Source organism: Petaurus breviceps, unplaced genomic scaffold, assembly GCF_028583685.1.
Source record: "Petaurus breviceps papuanus isolate PSGF00001 unplaced genomic scaffold, PetGlider_PUasm1.0 126, whole genome shotgun sequence".
In the NCBI taxonomy this organism is placed as follows: Eukaryota; Metazoa; Chordata; class Mammalia; order Diprotodontia; family Petauridae; genus Petaurus; species Petaurus breviceps.
Window position 1 is genome coordinate 69531344 of NW_027185655.1, and position 23481 is coordinate 69554824.

At 37.6% G+C, this 23481-nt stretch overlaps 1 pseudogene; it reads right to left on the reverse strand.

Moving 5' to 3' along the window:
* Positions 1-21336: 21336 nt before the first annotated feature.
* LOC138170467 (large ribosomal subunit protein eL37 pseudogene) lies at positions 21337-21812 on the reverse strand (annotated as a pseudogene).
* Between the last annotated feature and the right edge of the window lie 1669 nt (positions 21813-23481).

Sequence of the window (23481 nt, forward strand, 5' to 3'; positions counted from 1 at the left end):
CCTTTTCCTTCCCTGTCCTATATATAATATTCGTCCACATTCAGTCTTCCTAGCAATGAGTCAAGTCTACTCTCCTCCATCTCAGATCCCTCTTTTCCCACTGAAGCCTTGCATCTATCCCCTTTAGGAGCCCTTCATTCTCTTTAACATCCTGGAGTTTGGAGAGATTTTCTTTGTCTACCTTCTTCTCTAGAAGGGAAATCAGTCTACTCTTGAACAATAGGTAACAGCCACCTAGCTACAGCAGAAATATAAATATTAATCATTGGATTCAAGTCACTACATTATTCTCCATAATGGATGACATTTTTCAACTTTGTTTCTTGAAACTACTTGCGGAGGTTTATATTCAATCCTAAGCACCTGGTGAAAACATTTTACAGCCAGGTATCCCTTCCTGAGGACCAGCCCCCCATAATTCCTTCCTTTATCTCAACAGCAGCTCTGTCAGCCTCCCTTTCCATCTTGTACCATTCTCAATCTTGAATTAGATGCCTCTTTTATTTCACCAATTTCTTCCTCTTCTTCTGCCTTGAACCAATCTCCTGTTTCCCTACTCTGATGCACCCATAGATCCTCTCTGTAAATTTGCTTAACCCATAATAGCCACCTCAGTTACTACCTATGTCTCCTTTATCCTTGCATCTACACCTTCAGGTTTTATTCACTCATCCTTCTTGATCTTCCTTAATCCTTTTATATGTGCCTTAATTGTACTCCATACTACTTTCCTTGTAGACATGAAGTAGGATCTAAATCAGTATCTGAGTCTAGAGACTGTTCTTCAAATTTTCTCTAATTTCTCCTCAATTTTTCCAAATTTATCCTCCCCAAATTAAAAATGTGTTCCACTTCACTTGTTCTAAGTCATCTACTTGACTTTCTTCTCCTTCTTTAGCTCAAATCCTTTTTTATTCTCCTGTTCCTCCCACAATCTTCTCCCATGGGAGCCAGAAGAAAAATTTAATTCAGTTGAAGCTCGCTAACAAGAAAATGAACTTGGGATCCTAATTGAAGACAGTAACTGTGACCTTATAACACTTGCATTTGTCTCTAAGTAAAGAAGTTTATTCAAAAGGAACCAAATGGGAATAGGTGGTGTGGATGGAAAGGGAGGTAACATTGTATATTAAATAGATTAACTTATGAGAAGAAATCTAGGAAATGGAGAGGGTAAGTATGGTAGAAACCACCTGAGGGAAGAGCAATGGAGGCAATGGAGTCTTGATAATGGAGAATAAATGGAGACAGAAAAAGGAAATAAATGAGTTTGGCGAACAGATCATAAGTCTTGGATGATGGGGTTCTCAAATTACACAAATATCTGCTAGAGTTCTACCTCTTCCCAATGCAGAGCAGCTTATAATTTTTTTGTTGCCTTAGTAATAAGTTCATATTTCTATAGGTGCAGTAAAGAACTAGAGAAAATTTTGTTCTGGGTTTAATTCTCACCAACAAGAAGGAAGTGGTCACTGAGATAGAAATGACTAGAACCTTGAGAGAAATGATTACTCTGTCCTGGAATTGTTTGTAGAGCATGAGAAGAAAACAGGGCATTGTCTGATATGTGTCCCAGGTTTTCAAAGAATAGGTTTAAAATATTCAGGAAAAGGATAGGAAGGATCCTGTCAAATGTGTGTGAGAGGAATCTCCCTAAAGCTCAATTCACAAATCAACAAATGGCAAAAAAAAAAAAGTGGCTCTTGGTATATTGTTTTGTTGATTATATAGATTTAAGAAGATGATGGAGAAAAATGTTAATAATGCAAATTAAACTTAAAAGGGTGTCCTGGATATATCCCTTCCCCCCCCCCCCAGAAAACCAGTTGTTAAACATTTATCAGCATGCTCCTAGATCTCATAGACTAGAATTATACCAAGTCAGTGAGCTCTGTACAGAGAGGAAGCTATCAAGAATAAGATTCTGAAAAAATAATTCTGGCAAAGAGGAAAGGGGGAGTTATCTTAAGGGGTCAATGAGAGACAGATGGACAGACAGACAGAGACAGAGAGAGAATGCAAAGCGTTAAATAACTAAAATGCACAGAAGACAGAAGCAAGGACTTGTGATGTAAAATTAAGTCAAAAGCAGAGTACAGTCCTGTCAGGACTGTATCAGAACTACTAAAGCAAGAATGCACTGAGATTGTCAAGGAATCTTAAGGACAGCACAATGAGATTTTTATCTATAATGGAGAAAGAGGAGAATCAAATAAGGGACAGGAACATTGCTAAAGATGAATAAGAAGATAGAAACAGACAACTGAGAAAAGGCAAAACTACTCTTATACATTATATATATATATATAATATACATTACAATATGATATATCGTATATATTATATTGTATATATAATATGTTGTGTGTATATATATACAATATAATATATTATACATTAATCCTGTTTTCTCTGACAAGAAGAGTAATCTTTGGTCTGGAAAAGACTGAACAAAAAATGGATAATAGTGAATTTGATAGCCAAGTGAGAAGGCATATGCACATCATTATCTCTTTTCTTTCCACCTGTAATTTCCAATGCAAAATGATGAAAGCAATTGCTAACATCTATATAGAGTTTTAAAGTTTGCAAATCACTCTTTACATAAGTCATTTAATTCTCAAAACAACCCGGTGAAATAGCTGTTATAATTACCCTTATTTTACAGACGGGAAAACCAGTGTTACACATTAAGCCCCAGGAAGGTAAATTGATTTGCTTCCAGTCACAGAGTGGTAGATAGAGAATGGAAACTGAAACTTGGGTCTCCTAGATCCTACTCCAAGGCTCTTTCCACTGTGCTACATAGTTTTTGTAGAGTCTTTGGAATTTGACATAGATGAAGCCATCAATCAATCAACAAGCATTTACTTGGCATTCTCTGTGGCAGGCACTGTGCTAGGAACTAGGGATACAGGTACAAATTTTGACTATCCTTGCTTGATTCTAATCAAATCACACTTTTTTTTAATTCAGGAAAAGATTATAGGTTTTTTCCCACTTCCTAGAACATACTCTTTGACAACAAAGGGTAAATATTCTGCTGTTTTTAGTAGACACTAACAGGGATGTAGTGAAGTAGGAAGGAAGAAAGCTGGATTTGTCACCAGAGAAACCAAGCTTAATTTCTGGCTCTGATATTTATGATTTACATAACTTTTGGAAAATCACAACTTCTCTGGGTCTCAGCTTCCTCAGATGGAGTTTGATCAGATCTTCTATAGGTCTAAGTCTAGCAGTTTATGATCTTTCCTTTTGCTTTCTTGAAGAAATGAAATGGTAGAGAACCAATCTGCAGATCAAAGATTCTAGAGCTCAGTTTTAGAATTATAAAATCCCAGGGCTACAGATCTCCTAAACGTATAGGAAGTGGGAATCAAGCAAAGCATCGCTCATAGCTTCACTCCTAGAATGTTACTCCTCTTAGAAGCCTTATAGCTGCCTTCAAAATTCATCTTAAGCACCACCTTCAACATGAGACCTTTCCCAATCCGCCTCCCCCCTTCCAATAGCTATGGCTTTCTCTTCCCCCAAAAAAATTACATTGCATTTATTTTTTATACATTAGTTTATGTGTATGTTGTCTTCTCTAATAGAATGTAAGCTCCCTGAGGTATTTTTTTTCTTTGTATCTCCAGTGCCTATCTCATAATAGGTACTTAATAAATGTTTGTGGTTGATTGATTAGTGAATTCATGCATAAATATCTTTAAAGATATTCCATATCTGCTCATAAAAGACTGATGTAAATATTTTTCTCTTGATGTTTTCCCCTCTTGTATATTTTTATTTCCAACCTTTTAAAATAAAGTTTTTATACAGCTATTTCCAATTTTGTTTTGCTACAATACAAAAAGGACTCATTTTTCAGATTCTCTGAATTGCCCTCATTTGTTTGTAGTTATCTGCCCCCCCTACAAGTTTGCTGTTTATTTAACCCTGAATTTAACTTGAAAAACCTAATATGACAGTAATTGCCCATTGTCCTCAATATGATAGTTTGCCAAACATGCTCTAAGTTTTAACTAGAGCTGTGTGTGAGTACTTGGAGACACAATCCTTACTTCTTACTAAATCATCCATAGCTTGAGGTTGCTTTATAGTCCTTTTAGTTCAAATTATCCCATTCATTTGCCTTGCTAGGAAAACTGTTGTGGTTTTTTTCCCCCTGATAAGTTTATTCTCATTGCCAGGAAAGAGTCCAAGAAAGGACAAGAGCGATTTATGTTTCCCATCAGACAAGAGAACTATGCCCACTTTTGTATTATTTGAGCAATAATGATCACGGCCCTGGGCATTTCCTGGGGATTAATGGTTGACTGGGACATTGACTGAAGGCCATTAACCTTAGCCAGTATTTAATTCTCCCAGAAAATCTGGACAGAAGTCATTATTTCTATTATAATATCAATAACATCCCCACCACCACCCTGGCCCCAGGGAGAAAAAAAAACTTTGATAAATACTTCCCCTCCCCCACTTCCAGATTTCTCTCTTTGAGCTTATATTCCATTGACTATCTATCTTACCATGAGTGTAATGATCAAAGCCCATATGAAATTCTGAATTGTTTACAACCATAACAAACCCCATCACTGGGATGACATACATGTGACTGATGACTTTTTTCCTGTTCTCTTTCTCTTCCCGATGCTCTCCTTTCTATGTAAGGCTCAAAATTAAATGGTGTGGATTGAATTTTCAATATGTTAGACACCTGTCCTATTAAACCTGCCACAGAGAGGACAAGTCCATTGCTGAGGCAGTAATACAAGGGCTGCAGAATGCAAGTATCCACAGAAGGTGTAAATCTGCAAAAGCAGCATGTGGTAGGTCAACACCATATATGACTTATTGGAGAGCAGGTGGGGCCAACTAGGAACCTACAGGGTTTGCTCTAATGGCATTTTCCAAGGAATGTGTGTAAAAGGGCTATTCCTCCTGGGCAGCTTAGCTAAAATGGATCTAAGGAAACTAGAATTCACACAATTTAATAAAATACACATGGGTGACCTGATTGAGGCAGCTTTGATGCTCTAGTTATGGAGACTGGCAGCAGGAGAACCCTAACCCTAGTAACACCTCATGAAGGTAAATGCTCTCTCATATCAGTAGCATTTTGACTCCCACAAGAGGAAAAACAAAAGCCAGAGCAGGTATTCTGAATAGTCTTTTAGTAAACCTTAATAAAGTCATCAATAAAACTTATTTTCAAAAATAGAAAAAGGAACGTGCTTATATCTATCATAAAAAGAGCCAGGCTAACATCCAGAACATCACTTTAAGAAAGCTGAGCTTTAGACTCACAGAGAGCCAAGAACGTAAGATCATAAACCTACACATGGATGTGACCTTTGAGGCCATCTTATTAATTTTCTCATCTCACATGAGTAAACTGAGGCCCAGAGTTTAAGTTACCCAAAATCAGAGGTGGTACTTGAACCCAGGTCCTCTGAGGTCAGAGTCAGCACTCCTTCTCCCCTAGCATATTACCTCCTTTATCTTCTACTATCTAAGCTTATAAAAGAAGCATTGCAGAAGCTCTGTAACTTATTTCAAGTTAATCATGTGCTATTTATCTTGGTGAAATATTGCCTTCCACAAAAGTACCTCATCACTGACAGACAGATTAACCTTCCCAATGGCACCAGCCTTATCCCATCAGACCCCTTCTTAAAAATCTCCAACTGTTTCCCATTGCCTATACTAAATAAAGTACAGGCTCCTCAGACTAGCTCTTAAGACATTCTGAAACGCATCTCCAAACTGCCTTTCCAGGTTTACTCCATATTATACTCTTCGCAGAGTCTAGGCACCACTCATCACTTCTCACAGATATCCCACTTTTCCCCACTTATATACCACTCTTCCATACCTAAAAATATATGTTATTGGCATCCTATCTGTCCTTTAAATTGTACCCCAAAAGTCAATTCTTCAGTGTATCCTAGCCACAAAAAGAAATACCCTTTCTCCTTTGTGATTTTGTAGAACTTTGCCACAGAAACTGGTTATATCTTAGTGTAACTCTTCAAGGCTACTTCCCTGCCCACCCCAACCCCTCCTCCAACTGGTTTGCCCACAAGTTTGGTCCACTAGATAACAACTGCCCAACATTCATGGTACCTGTGAGTCTTCACTGCAAAACCTGTAGCTCATGAGCCCCCGCTGACTTACTTACCTTTTAAAAGACAATTAACTCAAAGCAAAGGCATGGACTGAAATGACATAATAAAAATATAACAACTCTCTCAAGTATACCCAGAATCAACAGAGAAACTGTATACATACATAGATTATGAGTGGAAAACATATACACTGGGCGGTAATGTATAATAATCCTGAGAAGGCAGTTTGAAACAAAGTTGTGAAATGCTTTAAATGACAAACAGAAGAATTTAAATTCCTAAAGGTAATAGGAAGCCACTGAAGGCTATGAGCAGGAGAGTGACATGGTTAAATCTGTGCTTTGGGAATATTAATTTGGCAAATATTACCTTAATTAATTTGTTCATTAATGTCATATCAGTCAAACGACCAAGAAGGCTACTTTCTAGAACTAAACAAAACAGTAATCAAATTCATCTGGAGGAATAAAGTTAAAGGATCTCAAGGAAAATAGGGGAAAAGGTAGGAATAAAAGGGGAGTTGATTTATCAAACCTCAAACTGTGTTAAAAAGCAGTAATCATTAAAATTATTTGGTATCAATTTTAAAATAGAAAACAGTTGATCATTAGAATGTGTTAGGAAGGCGAAAACCAGAAGCATTTGAACACAATAACCTAAAAACCCGATAAAACCAACTGCTATAGTAAAAACTCCCTTTAGACAAAAATCGCTGGGAAAATTTGAAAGTAGTTTGATAGAAATTAGGTTTAATTTACAGCACACTTAATTCCAAATGGATACATGACTTAAATGTAAAAAAGATCAGATTTTTTTAATTGAAGAAAATGGAAGGAAATGCCTTGACAACCATGACTAGAGGAACAATTCTTAGCTAAAATGGAGGTAGAGGTGACCATGGAAGATAAAATTGCCAGTTTCTCTTATATAATATTACAAAGTTCTTACATGAACAATATTAACATTGTATTCTTATACCACTAATGTAGCTAGCATTAGAAGAAAAGCTGCTAATTAGGGAAAATCTTTACCTCAAATATCTCTGATAAAGTTCTAATATCCAACATATATAAGAGATTGATACAAATATATTAAAATAAGAGTCATTCCTCAATGGGTAAGTGATCACATGATATGAACAGGAAGTATTCTAAAGAGGAAATGAAGGTTATTGACAAATATGCTTTTTAAGTGTTCCAAATCTCACCTCTCATTCAGCAAATATGTAAAGATGACAATATGGGAACACTCAATGTCGGAAGGGCTGTAGAAAAGATAGGCCCAGTATTGTACTGCTGGTGGAGCTATGAATCAATATAATTATTCTGGAAAGCAATGTGGAATTATGGAAACTGACTAAAACATCCCCAAATCCAGTATTAGATGTATGCCCCAAGGAGATCACTAAAAAGAAGAAAATATTCATGTCTACTAAAATATTTCTAGCAGCACTTTTTGTGGTAGCGAAGTACATACCCACTGATTGGGAAATGACTAAACAATTTGTACAATCATGTGTTGGTAAATGTTTAACAACAGGTTCTCCTGGCAGGTGGAGGCAGGGAGAAGTAAACACAGTACACTTTTAGGGTTAACCCATATTATTAACATTTTCTCCATCACGTTATTAAGTATCGACAATCATCAAGCACAAATTTGAAGCATTTGCTGATTTCTGAGGTGTAAATCTGCACACTGAAAATTTAACAACAGGATCTCAGGAACCAGTATTAAGCTAGCTCCAGCACCCCATGAATACATGAAAGTAATTAATTACTTGTGTTTGTCCTTGTTTTTGAAGAGGACCATGACATCTGAGAGACGATAACATAACTTGCAGTTGACTTGGATTTGAGTGAGGGAAGGCTGTGCAAGGTCACCAGCCTCACTTTTTCCTCAAGGGCCATCTGGGTCCAGTGACCAGATATTCATCGGGATGACTGGAGATGGCCCAGGATGCAATGGGAGAACCTGACCTTTTTAGGCTAAGGTCTTTTCAGGTTCTCATTTTGACTGAGGTAAAGCCCATTCAGTGAACAGTGAACTTTTAAGAAGTGAGTCAAGGGATGGCCCCTTTGGTAAAAAAAACAAACAAACCCAAAACTCAAAACTGAGAGGCGAAGACCCTCTGTGTTGCTTTCCCAAAGAGAAACCGTTACTATTTACATTCACTCTGAACAAGGAGGGTCCAAAAAATAGTAATTAAGTGGTACTTGACCTATTGTTGTCAAATCTGTGAGTTCCAGAGTGAAATGGCTTTAAGAAAAGAAAAAAAGCATTCTGGGTAGAAGACAGAAAGCATGAAAAAGGTTCCGATGCAAGAACTATACATGAAAGTTTACATTTGCTTAGAGACCTGCTATCAGGAGATCTGTATTGATCTTGTGTTATAATATGACAGGTGCTCACTCACCTGCCACAGGATGCATAACATTACATCTGGTTCCATTCTGATTTAGTCAAGAAATTTCAAATAATTACTAAGGTGTATGGGGCTGCTAGATAGCACAGCAGATAGAGTACCAGACCTGGAGTCAGGAAGACTCATCTTCATGAGTTCAAATCCAGCCTCAGATACTGCCTTGTTGCATGACCCTGGTCAAGTCACAAGCCTGTTTGCTGCAGTTCATGAAGAGTTGGACACAACTGAAATGACTGAACAACAGCAACAAAAAGACAAATATGAGAAATATTAAGAAGCACAGAAAGGCTTAAATGACAGAGTGAAAAAAGGAGAGCCGAGAGAACAATATACATGACTTCAAAAATGTAAATGGAAAGAATAACCACTGTAAAATAATCAAAATGGGTATTGAAAAATTACAAAGAACAAGCATGACCCTAAAGAAGAAACTTGAGAGCACATCTTCACTCCATTCATTTGCAGAGATAGGAAGTCCACAGGTGTGGAATATTGCCTGATTTTCAGACTTTTTCCATGTACTTATCAGTTTTACTGATATTTTTTCTCCTTTGTATTTTTATATAAAACATAATTTTTATATGGGATGGCTCTCTAGGAGTAAAAAAGGGTTACTGGGAGAAAGTTTAATGACAAAAAGTATATCAGTAAAAATATATTTTTAAAAAATGCTCCAAATCACTAACAACAAACAAATTAAAACAACACTGAGATTTTGCCTCATACAAAGTAGATTGGCAAAGATGAAAAAAGATAAAAGTGATAAATGTTACAGGTGCTAGGGGAAGAGAAGCAAAGAAATCCACTAATGTTGGAATTGTGAGATGACCCAACTATTCTGGAAAACAAAAGTCACTAAATTGTGCATACCTTTTGATCCAGAAATATTTTAGCTAGGCATATACTTCAAAGAGGCCAAAGACAGAGGGAAGAGATCCATGTATAAAAATATTTACAGCAACATTTTTGTAATCACAAACATTTGGAAGGAAAATGAATGTCCATCAACTGGGCAACTGCTGAACAATTTGTGATATATTCATGTAATAGCAGATAAGTGAATAAGAAGAATTCAGAGAAATTTATGAAAACTGAATGAATTGATCCAGAGGGAAATTAGCAGAACCAGGACAATTTACACAAAGATCACAATAAAGTAAAAAAAAAACATATTATCCATTGGTTAACAGACAGTAGATATAGCAGGTGCAGAATAAGTCATACATACAATACATGACCAATGTATTGATATGTCTTAACTGACTATACTTATTTGCTACAAAGGATGGGTTCTTTTTGTGGGGGAGGAATATTGGGAAGTGACAGTGATGAAGAAAAGAGAATCAATAAAGCACTAAACAAAAACAGAAATAAGAGTTGAGCAGTTCTGCCTTCTATCAACATTCATTATTATCACCTCATCCCTTCTCAATAGCTTTCCTATTCTTTCTTTGATTCTCTCCTTTCCGCTTTTAAATAATTTTAAAATACACACACACATACACCCCCTCTTTTCTGCTATCCTTAGATTTGACAACCTGAACTTATTTATGGTATAATGGGAGGTCATTTGTAGTTCCTATTGGCGAGATTTGTTTTCCCTTTGACTCCCAAGTTGTAGATACTCTCGTTAGCTTGTTTCCCCTATCCCTCTGGAAATTCCCCATTTCCTCTTAAATTCAGCCACATTAATAAATCACTTGGACTTCATCTGAGTAATAAAGACCGAAAATAATTTACTTGGAATAGCAAGTATCATGGAGCTATGAGAGGCAGTGGCACAATAGACAGAGACAGGAAAACCTGGGTTCAACGCTCACCTTGAACACATACCAGCTGGGCCACTCAGGGCAGCTCATTTAACCTCCCAGTGCTCTGGGTAATTCTCTACATTGCACAACAGTTGCTGATGTGTGATAGTAGGGGGAATTTCCTCTTCTACCTCCTTGTATCTGCTGTAAACACAGGTCTGAACCAAAAACAAATGATACCAATAATCTGAAGCCATAGATTTTATTAATTACTCTGTTTTTGGATTTTGCTTTCTGTGAATTTCTGGGCCTTTCTATTCCTTTGATTCTTCTTACATTGCAGCTATGGTATCTAGCTTGGTGGATAGCCATAGGCAGTTTTCTCCCTCCCCTTTCCCAAGTCCCTATATTCTGGCATCTGTCATTCCCTAATTATATAAATTAGCACATGAGGGAGGGAGGAGGAGAGTATTAACTCAGACCACTAGAGCAACACACACAGGAAATGAACTGGGCACTGGGTGAATAAAGTATTATTTCTTATTAAACCTTACACATAAAAGAGTAACGTAAGCATAATGTCTTAGGGATAGTCAGGGCTAAAGCCAATATATACTTAGGATGCTGGACTAATAGCAGTGAGCATTTATGACTCAAACTGCCTGCTGGATATTTTTAGAAATGCTCTAAGAAAATGTGTTATACTTTGTTGACAGTCCAACTTGTTACTAGATAAGTACTTTTTCAGCACTCCAATTATGCTTGTTATATACTTTTGGAACACACTGAAGTTAAGAGTCAAGAAACAAAAAAAGAAAAAATGCCTACAGCCCTTCCTCAGAAGTGCAGCTATGTCAAGTAAATGTGTCAGTGTGTTCAACAACCCCAGCTATTTGTCTGTATAACATGCCTTTGTGGAAAAGAAACTTTGGGGGAGGGACTGAAAGTGACCACCCTTTTTGAAAAAGAAAAGAAAAAAAGAGTTCTTGGTAGAAGATAGAAAGCAGTGAAAAGGAAGAGATACAACATCTACTCATGAAAGTTAACATTTGCTTAGAGACCTGCTATCAGGAGATCTGTATTGATCTTGTGCTACAAATGGCAGGAGCTATCTCACCTGCCATAAGATGCACAGCATTACATTTTATTTCATTTTGGTTTTGTCAAGTAATTTCAAATGATTGCAAGAAGAAGGGTCTGTGGGAGAAGAAGGAAAACGAAAAGGGACAAAGGAAGAGGAAGAGAAGGAGGAGGAAAAAGAAGGAGGAGGAGAAGGAGGAGGAAGAGGAGATGATGATGATGATGATGATGATGATGATGATGATGATAAGAACTACAACAGCCTTCCTTGAAATTGTCCTAGAAAGGATGAACTTTACCTCAAATCTGCAGAATTAAGCCAGCATTCAACCAGGCTCAGATCTGGAATTGCCCCAAGAGCCATTTCAAAGGATCCCTCAAAAAAGGATCCAAAAGGATCCAAAATTATGTTTTTTTGGCAATCACCAGATTCTTTTGAGTGCCTATGGAGTGTCCAAAGGTAGCCAAATGCATGACCATGGGCATTCATTCCATATACAGAGCCAAGCTTTGAAAAACATTTGTGTCCTAGGTAAACTTTGACAATTATAACCATATGTAACCATATAGTAACCATAATTACTGTGTATCATAGATTTTGAGCCTTCTTATATGCTTTATCTTGACAGTACTAAAATGGATCTGTGATCTCACTGATTTGGATGGTCCTTCCAACATCCATCTATGCTTACCTGCCCTACAAGCCTCTTTTCCATGACCATCCAACAAGCTGTGGGTACTTCACACTCTGTCCTGGAGTATTCCAGTGGAACACAGCCTGTTGTCCTTCAACTTTGTCATGTGACAAACTCATGTGTTCTTCTTATCATACATTTCTCTAACGACATCTTTAATTATCTTGACTTATCACATAGTAAAAAATTCTATGACCAGCAGAATTTTCTAGCATTTAAAGTATGATTTAATAATTTTTAAAAGCAATTGAAATAGCAGTATTTTCCTGCAAGGAAGCTCTCTTGCTTGGTTTCAATGTCCACAATAGTGAGGCAAGTTCCAGAGGACAGAATCCAATGGGTCATTTCTTTTTTCTTTTTCTTTTTTTAACCTTTTTGTTTTTGCTTTTTGGAGGGCAATTGGGGTTAAGTGACTTGCCCAAGGTCACATGGCTAGTAAGTGTGTCAAGTGTCTGAGGCTGGATTTGAACTCAGATCCTCCTGACTCCAGGGCCAGTGCTCTATTCACTGTGCCACCTAGCCGCCCCTCCAATGGGTCTTTTCTATGCAGCATGAACTTGGAAAAGGAAAAGAAGAAAGAGTAAAGCACATAGATGGAAGTGTCCTGGGGTGTTGTAACTAAAAGAGGAGTGAACTAGAGCAAAAAGATGTTGCAAGATATGGTATACTGAAAGAAACAATTCACGATAGCTATGCTCAGAAGACAAGGACCCTGCAGATAAATTCCATGCCATGATTTACTTACAGCCAAGAACCAGGGCTCAGACAAACCCAGATCCAATGGGCTAAGCAGTTGCTTTCCATTCTGGCCACTGAGAGGAGACAGGGAACAACTGAAAGTTTCCTCACTCCATCTGCCCACATGTTAAGGGAAAGTTTCCTCACTTCTTTGTGAGGTTTCCCCCAAAGAGATTTCTTCTCCATCCATCAACACCTTGTCAGGCATAGGATATAGCATCCATTTGCATACATAGCAAAGAATGATTTCAATATTTGCTTCCCTCTTGTTATATACATTACTGTTATTGCCTAAGTGTCTTTAATTGATGATTGCTACATGGTATATGGATAGAAAGCCAGAGAACTAATTTTTAAGTTTGGTACCTTCTTGAAAGGGTTCTTGTTAATAATAGGGCACAAGCTATCTGACAGTAGCCACTTTGTCTACAGGGAGAAAGGTGGGCTATAATTTAATATTTTGGACCTAAACAATGTATGATTCTCCAGTTCAAAATGGTAAGCTTGTGTTATCCACTGGATGATGAGTTAAAAAAAACTCAGACTTTGGGGTGCAAGCAGTTTCAAACTCTCTCCATCCATCAGCTTATCCAAATTACCAACTGGAAGAGTACCTAAGAGTTGAATTTCCATGGATTGGAGCTTATGGAGGATAAATGATAGCCTTTTTACTGATCCTAGGGGAAAAAAGAACAGAATAAAGAAAATCTCAGAAGACAGCTATAGCCAGCTCTGAAAAATCATTAAAATAGCTTATGTTACCTTATATGTTGTCCTAGTAGAAATAGCAATGTAATTCGTCATGAGACAGGTGCCCTGAATTCCACTCCTGACCACTTACTGCCCAAATGACTTTAGCAAAGTCAATGAGAAATTTTAAACTCTCTGGGTCCCTGGGTCTTTATCTGTAAAATTAAGAGATTGAAACAAATAATCTCTAAGGTCTCCCTCAACTCTGAAATTCTATGACAAGCTCCCCACAAGAAAAATCAAGAAGACAAAGAATGCCCATTTTCTGTGTTCTATAGGATGGACAGTGCATAAATTCATCCAGCAGTACATAGGTATTAGGCAGTCACTACAAATAGACAATGAACTGGTTCAAGAATGAAACAAGTGAAAGAAAGCAACCTGGATTACTGTGTAGAAATGATACAGCTCTATAAATTATTCCAAGCTTCTCCCAGAAACAAAAGACTATCTATTTAATGTCAATGTCATATATCATATCATATATCATATCGTATTTTAAGTAATTAAATATGTACATATGTTATATTGAACATAAAATCATGGCTAGGAGTCATAGACATAACTGCCACTGAAAAACAAAATTGGGGATCACTTAACCAGAAGAGAAAGTGGTGGGCATTATCAGATTACAGAATTACAAACCAGAATTACATAGGGGAAGTGGTATCAAGTATATCATCAAAGAAATATCTATCAGGAGAGAAAAAAATAGTCTAGTTATATGACAAAATTGAAGAATAACCAATGAATGGGAAAGCACATATTCCATGGGTATCTATGAGATGTCAAAAGAATGAAAGAAAAGTCCTCAGAAAATTGGAGTGACCTCCAAGGGTGAATTTGTGGCAAAATTTGTACAGGAGTCTCATAATATCAGCACACAGCAATGGGTTGCAATCAGAACCATTAGAAGGAATGTCACATCAATAAGATCAGAGATCTATTGAATATTGAAATATGAGGAAAGGTGCCTACAATGTTCTAGGCACTATACTACATGTTTTTTTACAAAAATTATGTCATTATATGAAAAGCTAAGATGTCCTCTGTAACGATGCTGGCATGAATATGCTATAATTCAAGTAGCTAATATCCTTAGGCATAAGTCTTCTGAATTCTGCAAATACTCTATCTTCTGGGTAGGTTTCCAGAGTTGTGCAAAATACAAGTTATCTAGAAGTCAAAAAAGCCTAAATTATCAAATTGTGTAAAATCATACTCCAATTATTTATCTTAACATTGGCTTCTCCAAGGCAGTGCAATCCCAGTTTTACAAAATTGGAAAGGCTAAAGTATGATGCAAGTGATATACAGCATATGCAGGAGTGTGCTGGTATATTATTAACAACGAGATCCCTAAGGGGAAAAAAATAATGTTCCACATACTTTTATTTTAATTTGCATTATTAAAATTTTCTCCATCACTTTCTTTTCTAGACAACCAATAAAACAAATCAATGCACACAATGAAAATGTAGCAATTGATTCTGGCAAACTATTACAAGTTGGTTCCAACTAAACCTGGATGTGTCTGTCATCAGAAGGCCAGCCTTACTAAGTCCAGAGAGCCTCATGAAAAGAAGGTTGACCACTGAATGCATGAATTGGTGTTGCCACATCAACACAATGAAACCATCTATTAAGAGTAGAGGTCTGCATATATAGAAATAATACTAACATTAATAAAGTCACTAATCTTTTGAAGTTCAGAAGTAGCACTTAACTATATATTGACATCAAAATTTAATGTCACACTGAATTGCTGGCAACAGTGGCAGTTTCTGAACTTGTTGGCGTATCTTCGGTCAGCAGGAAAGGTCCACTGAACTTGGGTGAGAGTGGACTGAAGTCCAGCCCAGGCTGCACTAGCACTACCCTGACCCCAGCAAACCAGGAGTAGGCCTTGGGAGTGACTGAATCAGCAGTGGCAGCAGCAGCACAGCTTCTAGGGTTCTCATCCCACAGACAGTAAGGGAGTCCAACAACTGGTCAGAAGGAGATTATAGGAGTCTTTTTGCTAGCACTGAGGCTAGCATACTTGGATCCAGGTCTTAGTCCTGGGTTGCTGTCCCAGGGTGAGGAGGAGTTTGCAAAAGTAGTAGAGGGGGGACCATCATTACAGTCCCAGGGCAGAAAAGAGTGCTTGTGAAGGCTCACAGGCCAGAGCACAGGCAAGGAGAGTAGAAAACACCTCTCCTTAGATCATACCACCTTGAAAGAACGGAAAACTTACAGATCCCTATAAGTGTCCCTGAAAACAGCTTCACAAAACCCCTGAAACTTGAAACAGTGTGCCCTCCATCCTGGAAGCACAACCCTTTTTTAACAAACAGTTAAAAGTCAAGTAATAGACAGGGGAAAAGATCTAACAACCAAAAAAAATCCTCTGACTATGGAAAATTATGGTGACAAGGAAGATCTTAAAACACACACTCAGAGGAAGATAGCAAAGTCAAAGCTCCTACATCCAAACTCTTCAAGAAAAATATAAATTGGTGTCAGGCCATGGAAGAGATCAAAAAGGATTTTGAAAATTAAGTAAGAAAGGTAGAGGAAAAATTGAGAAGAGAAATGAAACTGATGCAGGAAAATCATGAGAAAAGAGTCAATAGCTTGGTGAAGGAGACATAAAAAAATACTGAAGAAAACAACACTTTAAAAAAAACCAGACTAGGCCAAATGGGAAAAGACGTCCAAAAAGCCAAAGAGGAGAATTATGCTTTAAAAAGCAGAATTGGCCAAACGGAATAGGAGGTCCAAAAGTTCACTGCAGAAATCAACTCCTTAAAAATTAGAATGGAGCAAATGGAAGCTAATGACTTTATGAGAAACCAAGATGCAATAAAAAAAAACAAAAGAATGAAAAAATAGAAGATAATGTGAAATATCTCATTGGAAAAAAAGAACTGGCCTGGAAAATAGATGCAGGAGAAACCATTTAAAAATTATTGGACCACCTGAAGGCCATGATAAAAAAAAAAAACCTAGACATTATTTTTCAAGAAATTATCAGGGAAAATAACCCTGGTATATAGAACCAGAGGCTAAAGTAGAAATTGAAAGAAACCACCAATAACCTCCTGAAAGAGATACCAGAATGAAAACTGCCAGGAATATTATAGCCAAATTCGAGAGTTCCCGGGTCAAGAAGAAAATGTTGCAAGCATCCAGAAAGAAATAATGCAAATATGGGGGAGTCCTAGTTAGAATAACACAAAACTTAGCAGCTTCTACATTAAAGGATTGAAGGTCTTGGAATATGATGTTCTGGAGGGCAAAGAAGCTAAGATTACAACCAAGAATCACCGATCTAGAAAAACTGCATATTTCCCCTTCAGGGGGAAAAAAATAGACATTCAATGAGATAGAAAACTTTCAAGAATTCTTCTTTTATTTTTTTGTAGTCTTTTTTTATTTTTTATTTTACATCATTCATTTTCACAAGATTTTGAGTTACAAATTTTCTTCCCATTTTTCCCCTACCCACCACCCCAAAACAGCTATCTCACTGAATATCCCCTCCCCCAATCTGCTCTCTCCTATATCTTCCCCCATCCCCCCTCTGACTTTCCAGTAGGGCATGGTGGATCTCTATGCCCCAGTGCCTGTATATCTTATTTCCCAGTTACATGTAAAATAATATATATGTATATATACATATATTTTTTTAACATTTGATTTTAAACCTTTGAATTCCAGATTCTTTCCTTTCCTCCCTCATCACCCACCCTTACTGGGAAGATAAGCAATGCAATATAGGTTGTACATGTGTAGCTATGCAAAACATTTCCATAGTGGATATATTGTGAAAGACTGACTATATTTCCCTCCATCCCATCCCACCCCCCACTTGTTTTATTCTCTAGTTTGATCCTGTCCCTTTTCAAAAGTGGGTGCTTCCAACTTCCCCTCCCCCTAGTCTGCCCTCCCTTCCATCATCCCCTCTTTCATCCTCTTCCCCCCTACTCTCCTGTAGGGTGAGATACCCTATTCAGTGTGTATGTCATTCCCTCCATAATCCAAATTCATTAAGAATAAGGTTGACTCATTCCCTTTTGCCTTCCTGTTCTTCCCCTCCATTGTGACAGTTTTCCCTTGCCTCTTCCATATGAGATAATTTACCCCATTCTATCTCTCCCTATCTTCTCTCATTATATTCCTCTCTCACCTCTTAATTTCACATTTTAAGTATCATCCCTTCCTATTCAACTGGTCCTGTACCCTCTGTCTATGTATACACATACTCACATATTTATGTATATAAACATAAACATATATATACGTATATATATACACACACACATTTCTATTCCCTTCAACTATTCTCATACTGAGAAAAGTTTCATAAATTACAATTACCATTTTTCCATATATGAATGTAAGTAGTTAAACTTTGATAAGTTCCTTATGATTTCTTTTCCCTGTTTACCTTCTCATGCTTCTCTTGCTTCTTATATCTGAATGTCAAATTTTCTATTCAACTCTGGTTTTTTTCAGCAAGAATGCTTGAAAGTCCTCTATTCCACTGAATGACCATATTTTCCTCTGAAACATGATACTCAGTTTTGCTGGGTAGGTGATTCTTGGTTTTAATCCCAGCTCCTTTGACCTCTGGAATATTATATTCCAAGCCCTTCAATCCCTCAGTGTAGAAGCTGCCAGATCCTGGGTTATCCTGATTGTGTTTCCACAGTATTCAAATTGTTTCTTCCTGGCTGCTTGTAAAATTCTCTCCTTGATCTGGGAATTCTGGAACCTGGCTATAATATTCCTAGGAGTTTTCTTTTTGGTATCTTTTCCAGGAGGTGATCGGTGGATTCTTTCAACCTCTATTTTGCCCTCTGGTTCTAAAACATCAGGGTAATTTTCCTTGAGAATTTCTTGAAGGATGATTTTTAGGTTCTTTTTTGATCATGGCTTTCATGTAGTCCAATAATTTTTAAATTATCTCTCCTGTATCTCTTTTCCAGGTCAGTGGTTTGCCCAATGAGATATTTCACATTGCCTTCTATTTTTTCATTTGTTTGGATCTTGATTTTGATAGTATCTTGATCATTGATAGTATCTTTATTTCTCATAAAGTCACTAGCTTCCATTTGCTCCAACCTAATTCTGAAGGAATGATTCTCTTCAGGGAACTTTTGAGATTCTTTTTTCCATCTGGCAAATTCAGCTTTTTAAGGCATTCTTCTCCTCATTACATTTTTGAGCCTCTTTTGCCATTTGAGTTAGTTTATTTTTAAGGTATTATTTTCTTCAGTCAGGTTGTTGACTTTCGTTTTTTAATTTTCTTGCATCATTCTCTTTTCTCTTCCCAATTTTTCCTTCACTTCTCTTATTTGGTTTTCAAAATTTTTCTTAAGCTCCTCTATGGCTTGTAAGCAGCTAATTCTTTTCTTGGAAGCTTCTGGTGCAGGAGTTCTGACTTCACTGTCTTCCTCCTGTTCCATGCTTTGATGCTTTTTGTCCCCAAAAAAGGAATCCAAAGTCGGATTACTGTGCTTGCCTTGCTTCCTTCATTTGCTCATGTTGCCACTCAATTACTTGACTTTTGAGCTTTTTGCCACAGTAGAACTCTGCTACCAGAGAGGGGAGCTTTGTCCCAAATTGCTGGGGTTTTGTCAGCTGCTGGTGCTATTAGTTGAGTGCCTTCTCTGAAGCCTCCCCACACTCTGGCAAACTGGTCACGCACTTAGGACCTCCACCCTAGACAATGATCCAGATTCAAGTAGGTGAAAGCAATAGCAATTACCCCTCAGACTGTTCACTTGGTCCCCCTATAATCTGCAGGGCAGGAGGTCTGAAGCAGCCACATGGCAGCAGCTGCATAGCTGCAGTGCCTCAGCTACTTCTTGCCTTGGGGGCAAAGGCCGAAAGCACTCACGAATTCCCAGGTCCCAAAGTCCATATGGCACTGATCTCTCACTTTGTCCTTAGCACCTAAGGGTTGATAATTCTGGCAACCACCAGAGCTGCTGGTGATCTGAAATCCCTCCAGCCAGCGGCTGGTTGTGGCTGCCCTGAGACTAAAACCTCTGGCTCACTTGGGGCTGTGCTCAGCTCCCAGAGCCTTGGCTGCTTCCTGCTGGCCTGCCGGGCTGTCCTCTGTGTCATTTTGCAGGTTCTGTAGCTCCAAAGTTTGTTCAGAGTCACCTTTTATATGAATTGGAGGAGGTGGAAGCAGGAGCCCCAGGGAAGTCCTGTTTCTACTCCGCCATCTTGACTCCACCCCACTTTCAAGCATTCTTGATGAAAAGATCAGAGTTGAATAGAAAAATCAATACAAAAAAATAGCTGAATAGAAATTTCAAATACAAGACTCAAGAGAAGAATAAAAAGGTAAAGACTCAAGAGAAGAATAAAAAGGTAAACCGGAAAAGGAAATAATAAAGGACTTAATAAGGTTAAATGGTTTACATTTCTACACGAGAAAATGATATTTGTAACTCATAAGACTTTTCTTGTTATTAGGGTAGTTAGAAGGAGTATATATAGACAAAGGGCGCAGGTGTGAGTTGAATATGAAGGGATGATCTCTAAAAAAAAATTAGGGGATGAGAGAAGAATGTACTGGGAGAAAGAGAAAGGGAGAAGTAGAATGGGGGTAGATTATCTCACATAAAAGAAGCAAGAAAAAGCTTTTACAGTGGAAAGGAAGAGAGAAGAGGTGAGGGGGAATGAGTGAATCTTACTTTCATCAGAATTGGCTCAAAGAGGAAATAACATACACTGGCAATTGGGTATAGAAATCTATCTTAACCTACAGGACAGTAGAAGGGGAAAGGGATAAGAGAAAAGGAAGTGGTAATAGAAGGGAAGGCAGATTGGAAAGGGGTAATCAGAAGCAAAACACTTTTGAAGAGAGGGTGAAAGGAGAGAGAGGATAGAATAAATGGTGTTAGGGAGAATAGCATGGAGGGAAATACAGTTAGCAATAGTAATTGTGAAAAAAAATTGAAATAAGTTTCCCTGATAAAGGCCTCATTTCTCTAACATTTAGAGAACTGTGCCAAATTTATAAAAATAAGAGCCATTCCCCAATTGATAAATGATCCAAAGATATGATCAGTTTTCAAGAGGAAGTAAGCAAAGCTATCTATAGTCAAATGAAAAAAAAATACTCTAACTCACTATTTTTTTTAACTTTTCAAATACATTCTTAATATAGAAGCCATTTATTGGAAACAAAGTTGATACCCATCCTGTAAATGGAATACAAACATGGCATTATCCATGTACAAAGTAGATTTAATGAGACTGAGGAATTAAGAGATAGACAACCAACATGCTCCAGTGGCATGCTGTACAAGATGAAAAAAGGATTAGCTAGCAGAGCTGGAATAAACCCAGATGCCCTAATTCTTAATTCTTCCTACTGTGCCTTGTCACTTTCCAATTTAAGCTTTGCTAGCACAATCCAAGCTAATTTAGAGTCGTGAAAATATCTCTGGCTCCTTCTCACCAGATATCAAGTTGCTTTGCTAAATAGAACAAAAAGGAGTTTAGTTACTAATTCGGTCTAATATTTATGTAGTATTTCAAAGTTTGTAACACATTTTATATACATCATCTCATTTAAACCTCACAACAACCCTGTAAGGTAGGTACCACAGATGTGAATGGCAAGTGCCCATGGTTGCACAACATAAGTGTGTGGAGGTGGGAGGTGGAATTCAGTTTAGATTTAATCCTTTTTTATTGTCTAACTAACTTTTCATGTCTGAAGTCACAAACAAAAAGCAAAATGATCTAAGATGAGATGTATTACTAAATAATTCCAGCTCTTGGTTATTAAGCATCCATCAAGCTAGACCCCACCAAATTATACAAAAATCCAATTAATTTGACTAAGATGATCAATAGCTCAAATGAAACTGACCACGATTACTTTTTTTCATTCAGGACATTTATTTTAACAAACAGTTGAATCCTCAACATGAACTAGATACTGCAACAGCTACTCTCTTGGGTTTAGCTGTTGTTCCTTCAGGGAATCCATTCCTGAATCAGCAATAGACAATTTTTAGGTGCCTCATTCGACCAGTACCAGTGGTGTTTCATCGCTTAGCCTTTGCACTACAATTATACTTTCTCTTGCATTTTGCGGGATATCCACATTTGCCACATGTTGACTTCTGAAGACGGTAGGCCTTAGAACCACAACGATGGCACAAAGTGTGCGTCTTATTCCGGCACCTACCAAACAAAGATGTCCCCTTGGTCATCTTCCTCCTGCCGCCGAGACCAAAGAACTCTAACTCACTATTGATTGGAAAAATGCAAATTAAAACAATTCTGAAGTACTACCTCATGCTTATTAGATTGGCTAATAGGAAAGAAAAGGAAAATGACAAATGTTGGGGGGGGAGGGGTAATGGGAAAAATGAGGCATTAATGCACTGTTGGTGGAATTGTGAACTGATTCAACCATTGTATAGAGCAAATTGGAACTATGTCCAAAGGGCTATAAAACCATATCCTTTGACAAATACCACTACTAGGTCTCCATCCCAAAAGAGATAAAAACCAAAAACGTTTTTATTTTATCTATATGTACAAAAATATTTATAAAGCTCTTTTCTGGGGACAAAGAATTAGAAACTAAGGGGCTACCCATCATATGGGACATGGTTAAACAAGTTGTGGTATGTAATTATTCTGGAATACTATAAGTACTATAAGAAATGGTGAGCAGAATGCTCTCAGAAAAACCAGGAAAGATTCACATGGGCTGATGCAAAGTGAAATGCACTGGACACAAAGTAGCAGCAATATTGTAAGATGATCAGCCATGAATAACGTAGGTATTCTCAGCATTACAATGATCCAAGACAATTCTGAAGGACTTATGATGAAACAATGCATTCCTTAGAGAAAGAATTGATGGTGTCTGAATACAGATTGGGGCATATTTTTTCATTTTTTCTTGAGGCTTTTTTCTTTTTTTTTCTTTCACAACATGACTATCATGGCTATGTTTTGCATGACTACACATGTATAACCTATATCGAATTGCTTGCCTTCTCAATGAAGAGGTGGTGGGGAGGAGGGGAAGGAAGAGAATTTGGAACTCAATGTTTTAAAAACTTTAAAAATTTGTTTTTACATATAACTGATAAAAATTAAATACTAAATAAGTAGAAAAATTAATGTCACAGCAAAATATATACAAAAGATGATTCAAGTCTCACGCTTGATTAAATGATATAATTATCCTATACAAATGGAACAAGTACTTAAAAGTGATTGGCGAGGGACGGGGGGGGGGGAGGGGAGATGGGGGCAGCTAGGTGTGCCAGTATATAGAACATGGCCCTAGAGTCAAGAGGACCTTATTTCAGATCTGGCTTCACATACTTGACACTTCCTAGCTATGTGACCCTGGACAGTCAAGCTGATTTCCTTGTCCCCTGTCCCCCCCAAAAAAGTGATTTGGGGAAAATCAGCCATCCATTTGTAGTATAACCACATGTGGCATTAATGCAGATGAATGTGTTTGATACCTTATATAATTTTCATTTGCTTAAAGTATAGTTGGTTGAGAGACAAAATAGTGGAGAAAAAGGCTGACCTGAGAATCGGGAAGACCTGATTCAAGTCCTGCCTTTGATTGATACTTCCCATTTAGTTGCATAGGTAGCTGGGTGATACAGTGGATGGAATGCCAGGCATGAAGTCAGGAATACTCACTAGCTGTGTGACCCTGGAAAAGTCGCTCAACCTCTGTCTACCTCAGGTTCTTCATCTGTAGAATAGGGATAATAATAGCACCTACCAGGATTGTTGTGAGGATCTAGGAGATAATAATTATAAGGCACATAGCTCAATGCCTGGCACATAGTAGGAGCTATATAAATAAATGTTTACTATTATTATGTGAGCATGGCCAAGGCCATTATTAGTGCCCTTGGACA